Below are 10,864 nucleotides of genomic sequence, written 5' to 3'. Positions count from 1 at the left end.
GGGAGGGGAAGGGGACAAGTTTGCAGCTACCTAGTCCTCTGTAGCTAGAGCTAGCTAGGTCCACAAGATCAACAAACTAATGTGCCCAACATCTGCAGATTATGATAGGCGATGTTAACCAATGGATAAAGGGAGTTTTGTGTGGAAGAAAATGACAGAAATCAGGTGTTCGAAAGCTTGAGATCAATTTGTCCACCGATTGGAGATAATATCTATGAATTGGCGGATAGATTCGACGATGAACTAAGCCCTGAAGCATTTTCGCATCCATTTGTCATTCTTCATTGTGATTTTTACGGTCACAGTCCGGAGAGTGCACTGCTTGAAAGGGTCTTGGTAAAGCTCTTTGAAGCTCTAAGGGTCCGTCCTGAATTTTGAAAGGAAATTTTCTACTAGGAACATGGCTCTAATGTCGATGGTAGCAAACTTGTTCGATGGCACCTTGCCTTCTCACAACGATCGGCACACCAAAACAATAAAGATAAGGTATTATGTTATGAAAGATAAAATCCAGAATCACACTATAAGTCTCGAGCATATAAGGACAAAGGATATGTTTGCGGATCCGCTTACGAAAGGCTTACCACCCAATGTGTTCAAGGAACCCTTAGCCGACATGGGTTTAAGGGAAAGCCTATGATTCCTGGATCATGAGAGGCCCAAAAGGAACATAATTTGTTTCATAAGAGAGAGGTATGTTGTAGCTGTATGATTCTATCGGCAATTGAGCTATGATGATGAAACATGTTCTATGTATTGATCTGTGATGAAACTATTAAAGTATAAAGTTAAAATGAAAGTTGAGATCAAGAGGGAGAATGTTAGGTTGATCTCTCTCCCGTTCGAGCCCAATGGGTCGAACGGGCCCTTGCATTGCGCCCTGATCGGGGGCGCCCAACCAAACCATGGTTGGTGGGCCCCTGTCGCCAGCGCAATATAAAGAGGTGGGGTGCCGAGGCACGCATCATGAGGTTGACCGTGCACCAAAACACCACCAACACCCCAATCCGATCTAGGGTTGCACTAGGCTGACAGGAAGCTCCATCACCGCCACCACCACTTCACACACACACACACACACACAGCCATCACCGCCACTGTCGCCATCCACCATGGCCACCTCGGCGGGTTCATCGACCCAAAGTGAAGGTAGGACCACCGATCTACTAGCCTACTCCGATTCAGAGAGGCTATCAGTTCGATGGCACCTTGCCTTCTGACAACGAGCAGCACACCAAAATATTACCTAGGCTCATTTACTACGTCAAGAATCTGTGGTACTCTAACTCTAATTCATGATGCATCTTATTCTCAAGAGATCACGCCTAGCCCGTTCTAAAGCCACATTTTATTCGTCATTGTTACTCCTCTCAATCACTTCTCGGCATCATCCACCGGAATGCTTCGGTTTGACTACTGGATGTGGTATACATGAAGAAGGTCAGGGTAAGTATTTATAAAAGATTAGCAGAGCCTTTGATACATGTCCAACCACTCGAGAGTCATTATAGGCTTTAAAGTTTCACCAATTCTCCCGCAAAAAATAAAATAAAATAAAGTTCCACCAATTAACCTGCACTGAAGATATTTGCACCGGAATATGTCGCCTTTACTGCTTTACATGGTTGAGTTTATACAATAAACTAGACTCGTCTCACGCAACCGCAGAAAAATGTGGCACATACATGGATTGATGAGAAGCCGTTGGGCGTCTGGACCGTTGTTATGCAGACTACCGCACCTTGCTCCATTAGCTTCCCACTGTGCATTCCTCTCGCTTTGGTTTAAACAACTAATTTTTCAATCACAAACTTTATTCATTTAAACAATGGGAATACAATCATTTTTGTAGACAGTATGCCAGGAACAGTTAATGAAACTAACTCAAAGACATCTTTTCCTACTCTTGCTAGCTTGCTTCACACAAAGATGTGTCGCCTCATTAGCTTCCCACCCAACATGACCGTAGAAAAAGTTGGAAAAATTCCCGCTTAGCTCCTTGATCTCGTAAAGGATATGCGAAATTTTCAAACCCTCATACATTGCCAGGTTTCATAGTCGGATCACTCTACAATAATATGGCTCAAGCCCATCTCACAAACCAGCCAAACACCATCACACACAACCATTGCTTCACCAAAGAACTAGCACCAAATACGCATGTGCTTCCTTAGCCTATGTCCTCCACATAACGCACATCAAAATTGAACTTTTAGACATCGGCCTTCAACGACTTACATCGTCCTCTAGCCTGGTCTGGGTGTACATACTTCTCGCATCCTGAAGTATTTAAGAAAAGCCTACCAGAATTCGACCTACCCTGACGAAAAACCACCACTTTAGGAACCCTTGTAAAAAAATAAAAATAAAACACTTTACGACTAATTTTTGCCAAAAAAAACTACCAAGTTTGTTTAGTAACTAAATGACTTCAAATTAAGGATGATTATGACATATATGGCCCACCCATCGGGGCCAACATGGCACAAAGTCAACTTGCACCGTTATGACATGTGGGACCCACATGTCATTCTTAGTAAAGAAGACACACCCTTACGCATCAACGCACGCACACAGGAATCCGCCACCGTCGCGGGCAGGCGGCACCAAGCGCCACTCCAGCCGCCCACCGACGAGCTCTTCTCCAGGTCATGGCCGAAACAGGAATGTCGAAGATGCCGTGAGGGCTACCAGCTGCTTCTCCGACTTCGACCTAGGGTCTAGTGAGGCCATAGTTTCCTTGCCCATGCTGGCGGCGGGCGAGATAAGGGAGGACGACTGCACGGTGTGCCTCGAGGACTTTGAGCATGTCACAAACTTACGGCCATGCCCTACTCTCACTGCTTCCACTAGCGTTGCATCTTCCGGTGGCTCCGCGTCAGCCGGGTCTCCTGCTGCTGCTTCCTGGTGTCGTTCGCCGATGAGCATCGCCTCCTGCGCAGGGGGGATCTAGTGTGGGTGCCATGGCACCCCCTCCAGAATTGTAAAATAAATTTTACTATGTATGTAACACTAAATATCTATGAAGTTGGTGCTATTTTAGGATTATTTGTTGATATTATGATGATGTTCAGTGTAAACTTTGAGTTGTGGCACCCTCAAGGCTAAGATTCTAGGTACACCACTGCCTGAACGAGCAGGCGACGGCCCCAGCGCCCTATAACAACACGAGGTATCCATTCCTAGAGGCACACAAGGTGCTTGTTGAAATGCAAGAGAGAGAGAGAGAGAGTAGGGTTGACATGTGGGCCCCATTTGTAATAACAGTCAACCTGATGTATAGGCCAACCATGTCATAAACGTGTTTAAATTGGCTGAATCAACTAATTGTCAGATTGGTAGTTATTTTTGCCAAAAATTAGTAAAGTGGTAGGTTTTTTGCTAGGTTTCCTAAAGTGGTAGTTTTTCGTCAGGGTTGGTAGTTTTTTTTAAATACTCCACTTCCTTCTATGGCCAAGTCCATTACGGTTCCGCACCGAGATCCCCGTGGTCAACGGCTTGCATTAACAATAGTAGAATAGTCGGAAACTTCACCATTTGTTCATCATGGCCTTTTTCAAAATTTAGAACTGGATCTCAAGAAAACTTTGCTATAACGAGCACGTGCTACATAGCCATCCAGACTGAGTTGTGTTCAGACTTTTTCTTATGCGTTTGCTAGTCTTGAGATGCCAGAATTTTAATTATTTTTGCATGTCAGCTCATTTTCAGCTTCGCTCGAGGCCCTCGCCAGCCGCAGATATAGGATGTAGTTTCTGGGAGCATCTATTTATATTTCTCGATAGTTCTTGGTCAACAATCTTTAACCCTGAGTTTCCATCTAACAGAGTTGCAGATGATCTTTTGGGCACATATGCTTGATAATTTGAAACTCTTTGGACCGAGAACAACTTGGTGAAGAAGCTGCATCAGAAAGAGAATGTATCGCATGTTGCGTAGGCAGTGCGAATCTTATCAATTGTCTATGATTAGTACTCAGAGAACTAATGTTGGTACTCAGAGAACATATTATCTTCGTCCAGGTTTATTGGGCCCTTTAGCAACGCAGCCGTGTCCTGTTTTATTAGGCCGTTTCCCTCGGTCGTTGTTTTGTTTAAGGAAAATCAATTCCCAGCCGCTTCATGCAGGAGAGGCCGGCTGCATGCAAGCATCTGTTCCGGTACTAGTGCCCCTTCCCTAGCATACGCAGAAGCGGGCCAATGCATGCCATCAACACAAAAGGCAGCAGCTGCATGCGGCAGTAAATAACGGATCCGGCTTGCCTGCTTCCTCCTCATCCCCATCCGTGCTCCTACTTCATTCTATGGTTGTTTTTTTTTCCTTTTTCCTTTCTAATCTAATCACCCCCTGATTTTAAGGGGTGGGGCCGGGTCTTATTTTGTTTCAATCAAATCAAGCCACGTACGCGGGAGCACGGATGAGCACACGCGCGGGGAGCAGGCAAATCTCGTCCGTAAATAACAACGCAAATCAAGAAATTTGCATGCGTTGTTTGCTCTGCCTTGGTCCTGCCGATTCGGTCGACGGGACTAATAATGCCGGACGGAGGTAGTAAAGCATAGCTTTCTGTGAACAATATGCCTAATGAGCAAGTGCAAGTTTACATGCGTCAAGTCCTAGCTATGACGGAGGGAGTACCAAGTATACAGAAGATACCGAGCACCATTGTTATTTCAGTCCTGGTTATTGCTTTTGTTCGCTCGTCTTCTTCAGTATCCGGTTAGGCACCAAGAGGTGGGGGAGTTATGTCCGTGTTTCTTTTTGCCAAGATCATAGTTCTAATTCTACAATGTTAGATTTTGATGTGTTGGACGACGATGTTTGGATGGTGGTAGCATGGTTGGTTAAAGCTCCCGTGGCCTAACAGACTCACCTCGCCACAGACAAACAAGCTCAGGAAAATCTTCGTTTTAAAAGTTCTCATTGTCTCTGACCTATCCAAGGGAAAATAAGCACCCCAAATTTATTGTTGGATTAAAGATCTCATAGGCTCTTACCTACCTGAGAAGTGAGAACCTAGCTCGTAACTACTATATGAGAAGTGAGAACCTAGCTGCAGGTACAATAGTACATAGTCAGCAGACTATTAGCAGTTCCATGTCATCAAAATCATAGCTGGAAGACTAGCCACAATGGATAGTAACATGCCCATGTTACTACTCTATGTTACTACCTCTATAGTGGGGAGTAACATATGTGTGGTAACATGCAACACTTCATTTATTAGGCTATAGACTCATCTTGCCTTGATATGTGTGATGTTACTCATACTAGTAGTAACTAGCTATGTTACCACATGCATTTCTTTCTTCATTTATTGCTTGCCACATCATCTATCTTATCTAGATATGTGTAATGTTACTATCTATTTTACTCCCACTATGGGTAGTCGAAGAGAAAGAAGGAAGGGAAAAGCAAGGAGCGAGCGCTTGAGCTGTCGCCGGCTCGAGCGCAGGAAACAAGAAATCAAACCTACATGCAGCGGTGTGAGCCTGAGCTCCTCTCCTTTCCACCAATGAGCTTGTGTCTTCTTTCCTTCTTTCACGTGCAAGCATTAAATACCAATAGTTAGTTTACAACTCATCTATTATAAAGGCTTCAAGTGACATGGCATTGGTATATAGCCAGCAGCAGGCTTTCTTAATAACCATGATGTCCTTAGCTAATTGACTTCTCGTCACTACATCCACCATGTGTCCAAATCATTTATAAGGAGCGAGCCTTCACTAAGCCAAAGATAAATAGCCCTCTTCCCTGTGGTGAAATTTGCATTCCTAGTTTGTCGATTATTTGTATGGTATCTGCACACTAGGGATTTGGAATTGAAGGTGTAGGCATAGGAGGCACTAGGAACCAGGGATCACTGATGGATAACTAGAACTGTAACATGCACTATCTAATTCACACATGAGTATGTGCCTTCCAACCTTAGTCATCGTGTACACCACCCTCTATGGAATGAGTAACAAAATCTTGTTCATGGTAGAGGCCGCGAGGATCAGCGGGGAGAGCTAGGTGCTCACGGTGGAGGACGAGGAGGTTCTGTCGCCGGAGTTGGAAGCGGTGTCCTGGATAAAGCAACGGCCGACAATGTGCGAGGTGGAGAACATGGCGTACAACTTCATGGCTACCAACTCGTCGGTGATCAAGTCGTCAGGTTTCTCAGTGAGCTCGTGTCCAATGTGACAGGAAGGAAGGGGAAACCATAGCCTGGTTCAGTTCTGAACTTGTTACGCATGCTAAATTGCTAATTCCGTGAAATCCCGATCAAAGGTTGCATCTGTCGGCAATTGGCTCAAACCAGGCGTAAGAGCAGCTCCAACGGGCCGACCCAAACGGACGGTGATTTCGTCCGCTTTTTGCCCGTTTGGGTCGGCCGCCCGCCCGGCGTCCGCCCTGCTTTTCATATGGGTCGGCAGCGCGTCCAACGCGCCAACCCATATGTGCAGGCGTGGCCGGCTGGCCGCCTAATTTTACATTGCATTCAACATATTGTGAAATGAAAACTTAACAAGCAAAATAGTTTAGCCGCCCAAATAAATACTATAGTTTTACAGGCCAAATAAAAATAAAAATGTTTCACATAGTTCTGCAAACGAATAAAAGAAGATACATCTATTGGTTGCCAACATGAGTCCACATATGCTCAACCAAATTATTTTACAGTTGCACGTGAGTTTCCCAATCACGCATGTCTTCATGAAACTGAGTGAACTGCTCAAATGTTGCCGCTACTCCATGCTCAGGCACAACATTCTCACCCTGAAACTGAAAGCCTTGATCGTACAGACGTTCCGGGCGCTCGTCTTCTACGATCATATTGTGCATGATCACACAAGCAGTCATCACCTCCCATAGTTTCTGTGTGCTCCAAGTATTAGCAGGATACCGAACCATGCCCCATCGAGATTGCAAAACACCAAAGGCACGCTCGACATCCTTTCGAGCACCCTCTTGCTCTTGGGCAAATCTTTTCCTTTTCTCTCCGACAGGGTTGGGTATTGTCTTTACAATAGTGGTCCACTGAGGATAGATACCGTCACCCAAATAGTACCCTTTGTCGTAGTTGTGGCCATTGACAGTAAAGTTCACCGGTGGGCTGTTGCCTTCGGCAAGCCTAGCAAACACCGGCGAGCGCTGAAGCACGTTGATATCATTGTGTGATCCAGACATGCCAAAGAAAGAGTGCCAGATCCAGAGATCTTGAGACGCCACAGCCTCTAGTATGACAGTGCAAGCCCTGACATGTCCCTTATACTGCCCTTGCCAAGCAAAAGGGCAGTGCATGTAGTCTATGCTGCCAAGCATCCCCGGGAAGCCCCTGCTAGCATTCATCGCCAACAAACGGGCTGTATTTTCAGCTGTCGGCTCTCTCAAGTACTCAGGGTCAAACACAGCAATCACAACCTTGCAGAACTTATACAGGGACTCTAGGCATGTAGACTCGCTCATACGGACGTACTCGTCAATGAGATCACCGGGCACTCCGTATGCAAGCATTCGGATGGCGGCAGTGCATTTCTGATAAGAGGAGAAACCAATCTTGCCGACGACATCCTCTTTGCACTCGAAGTAGTCATCATAGCCGACCACTCCCTCTCTAATACGGTTGAAAACATGCCTACTCATACGGAACCGGCGGCGGAATTTGTGATGTTTGAACAACGGGTTTGTTGTATCAAAGTAGTCCTTCCAGAGAAGGAAATGCCTGCTCTCTCGGTTACGATTCAACGCCGGAAGGTGGCCCGGAATGGAGCCACGGAACAACGGCCGCTGGTTGTTGAGGTGGTGATGGACCAACACGGCAGCCAATATCTCCTCCTCGTCGTCGGACGACGAATCGTCGGAGTCGCAAATGAAATTATGGAAAAAGAACTCGTCGGCGGAGTCCATTTTCGTACCTTGGCGAACTGTCGAACAACTTGCGGGCGTCGAAGAAGGAGACGGCCGGCGAGGGGAGACGCGGCGCCCACAGACCAGCTAGCTGCCCTACCGGCGTCCGATGAGCGTGCCGGTTGTATGTGGCGGGGGCGGCGAGGCGTCTTCTTGGTCGCGGGCGGCTGGGCGATGGGGGAAGCGGCGGCGGGAACCAGTTGCTCCCCGGCGGCAAAACGGTGGCGGTGGGCGACTGGGGGCAAGGGCAGCGTTGCTGGGCGGATGTGGAGGCGGCGGCAGCTGGGAGAGTCGCCGGCAAAATGGGCAGCGGCGTCGGTGACGGAGGAGGCGGGGGCGAGGGTTGCTTGTTGGCCGGGGGGAGGGGAGGCGAGCGCGCACGCGTTCGTCGCGTGTCCGCACTGACGCAAATCAGGTTAAAAAATGGGCCAGGAATGGGTCGCCCGCGGACGAAAAAGGACGCGCGTCCGTTTGGGTCGGCGCGTTGGGCCTCCTTTTCTGTCCGCGCCGATCCAAACGGACGGCCGCGGGCGAAATGGTCGCCCGATTGAAGTTGCTCTAACAAATTTCAAATTAACACGCAAGAGCAAAGAGAAGGTGTTTCCGACAGTTGGCTCGCACTATTCATGAATGTACTGTAACACAGTACAGTTGATTTCTGAGACCGTGGACTATTTCTTCTACAGAAACAAGTGGCGTTCCTTTTCTGTGTTGAAGTAGATGGGAGTGCAGGGCTTATGTGTCTTGTTCGGCGTCGACTTGACAACCACCAGGAGCTTCAGCTCACTGCTGCCGAGCTGACTCCATTATTTCACTACCACTCCACAGCCAGAGAAGGCTAACAACCAACTAAATATTGCAAGGAATGGCCTCGGCGGAGCACGACAAGAAGATGCGAAACCTGACCTTGACAACGCAGTAACTTTAGTCCCACCTCGGATATGGGAGAAGGCTAGGCTTCCGTTACCACCGGCCAGGGCAAGCTGCCGCGGCGAGGCGTCGTGCATCAGTTGGCTGGGCTCGATGCCGAGATTCCCGGTGGTGTACGTATACTTCGGCACCTACGCTTCGATCTCGAATGATCAGCTCCGGGAGCTGGCTCTCAAGTCTCAAATTGGAAGCCTCTGGCAAGCCGTTTTAGCTTGTGGGCGCTTGAGGGCTGACGACTGGGCCCCACCGGCGGGGTGGGAGGAGCGTGTCGGGAAGAGGGGCATACTTGTCAGAGGGTGGCCCCACAGACCGCGATCCTGGCCCATCCAGCCGTTGGGGCGTTCCTGACACACTGCGGGTTGAGCTCGCTGCTGGAGGCGGCGGCGACCGGCGTGCCGATGCTGATGTGGCCACTTGTGTTCGACCAGTTTATCGAGGAGAGGTTGGTGACAGACGTTCTCAAGATTGGCGAGAGGGTGTGGGATGGGCCACGGAGCACGAGGTACGAGGAGCAGCAGACGGTGCTGGCCGCGGCGGTGGCGCGGGCTGTTGCGAGGTTCTTGGAGCCCGGTGACAGGCTTGTCAGCAATCTGACGGAAACACGGAAGATCTAGCTGAACCCAACGACCCAAACTTGGGAGGCACACCAGAAGGGAGGCGTGATGCAACCGAAGAATCGCACCGAATAAGCTGATCTGGCAGTTAACTTCCCATTGGCAGTCCAGCCCTAAGGCAAACTCCAACGTGACCCCATCCTATCCGCCCGTGTCCGTTTGGGGTAGAGGGACAAAGCAGAGCCTTCAACGCACGGCCGCAAATGGACCATCGTCTGTTTTCTGTCCGCTTTCGACCCATTCCCGGCCCAAGTTTGGGTCGAGTTTGCGGCCGAACGGACATGAGTGGATGGCGCGTGGCGCCTGCCCATGTCCTACCCTGGACAGCCCGTCGGGGACGCAAACCTTCCTTTTTCTACCCCCTCCCCCGCTCCAGCCGCACCTCTCGTCCCTCGCCGTCGCCGCCGTTCCACAGCTCGGCCGTGCGCTCGCCCCGTCCCTTGTTGCAGCCCCCGTTCCCTCGACGCCCCGAGCTGCCCAACCACGGCCACCTGATTTGTGCACCCGGTGGTCGGATTTGGAGCGGATCCAGCCCGACTTGAGCTCGCCCAGCCGCGGGAGGCCGCGTCGTGCCATGGACTGGCGGGGTGAGGGAGTCCTGGACTAGGGGGTCCCCGGGTGTCCGGGCTATGTGATATGGGCCGGACTGATGGACCGTGAAGATACAAGGCAGAAGACCTTCCCCCGTGTCCGGGTAGGACTCTCCTATGCGTGGATGGAAAGATTGATGTCTGGATATGTAATTTCCTTCCTCTGCGAACCGACTCTGTACAACCCTAGGCCCCTCCGGTGTGTATATAAACCGGAGGGTTTAGTGTTGGGTAACGTAGCATGCAATTTCAAAAAAATTCCTATGCTTACGCAAGATCTATCTAGGAGATGCATAACAACGAGAGGGGGAGAGTGTGTCCACGTACCCTCGTAGACCGAAAGCGGAAGCGTTAGTATAACGTTGTTGATGTAGTCGAACGTCTTCGTGGTCCAACCAATCTAGTACCGAACGTACGGCACCTCCGAGTTCAGCACACGTTCAGCTCGATGACGTCCCTCGAGCTGTTGATCCAGTAGAGGGTCGAGGGAGAGTTTCATCAGCACGAAGGCATGGTGACGGTGATGGTGATGTGATCCGCGCAGGGCTTCGCCTAAGCACTACGACGCTATGACCAGAGGAGTAAACTGTGAAGGGGGACACCGCACACGGCTAAGAGAATAACTGTTGTGCTTTGGGGTGCCCCCCTGCCCCCGTATATAAAGGAGGGGAGGAGGAGGCCGGCCACCAAGGGGCGCGCCAAGGGGGGAATCCTACTAGGACTCCACTCCTAGTAGGATTCGCCCCCCCCTTTTTCCTTTCTCATGGAGGGGAAAGAAGGAAGGGAGAGGGAAGAGGAGAAGGAAAGGGGGGTGCGCCCCCACCCCTAGTCCAATTC

At 49.6% G+C, this 10,864-nt stretch overlaps 1 pseudogene; it reads left to right on the top strand.

Annotated features, from left to right (window-relative positions):
- Positions 1-9,437, top strand: part of LOC123159850 (scopoletin glucosyltransferase-like) — a 25,674-nt pseudogene extending 16,237 nt beyond the window's left edge.
- The last annotated feature ends 1,427 nt before the right edge of the window (positions 9,438-10,864 follow it).

This window comes from Triticum aestivum, chromosome 1D (genome assembly GCF_018294505.1).
Source record: "Triticum aestivum cultivar Chinese Spring chromosome 1D, IWGSC CS RefSeq v2.1, whole genome shotgun sequence".
Taxonomy (NCBI): domain Eukaryota; kingdom Viridiplantae; phylum Streptophyta; class Magnoliopsida; order Poales; family Poaceae; genus Triticum; species Triticum aestivum.
The sequence above is the reverse complement of the archived record's forward strand: the minus strand, read 5'-3'. Positions and strand labels throughout refer to the sequence as shown.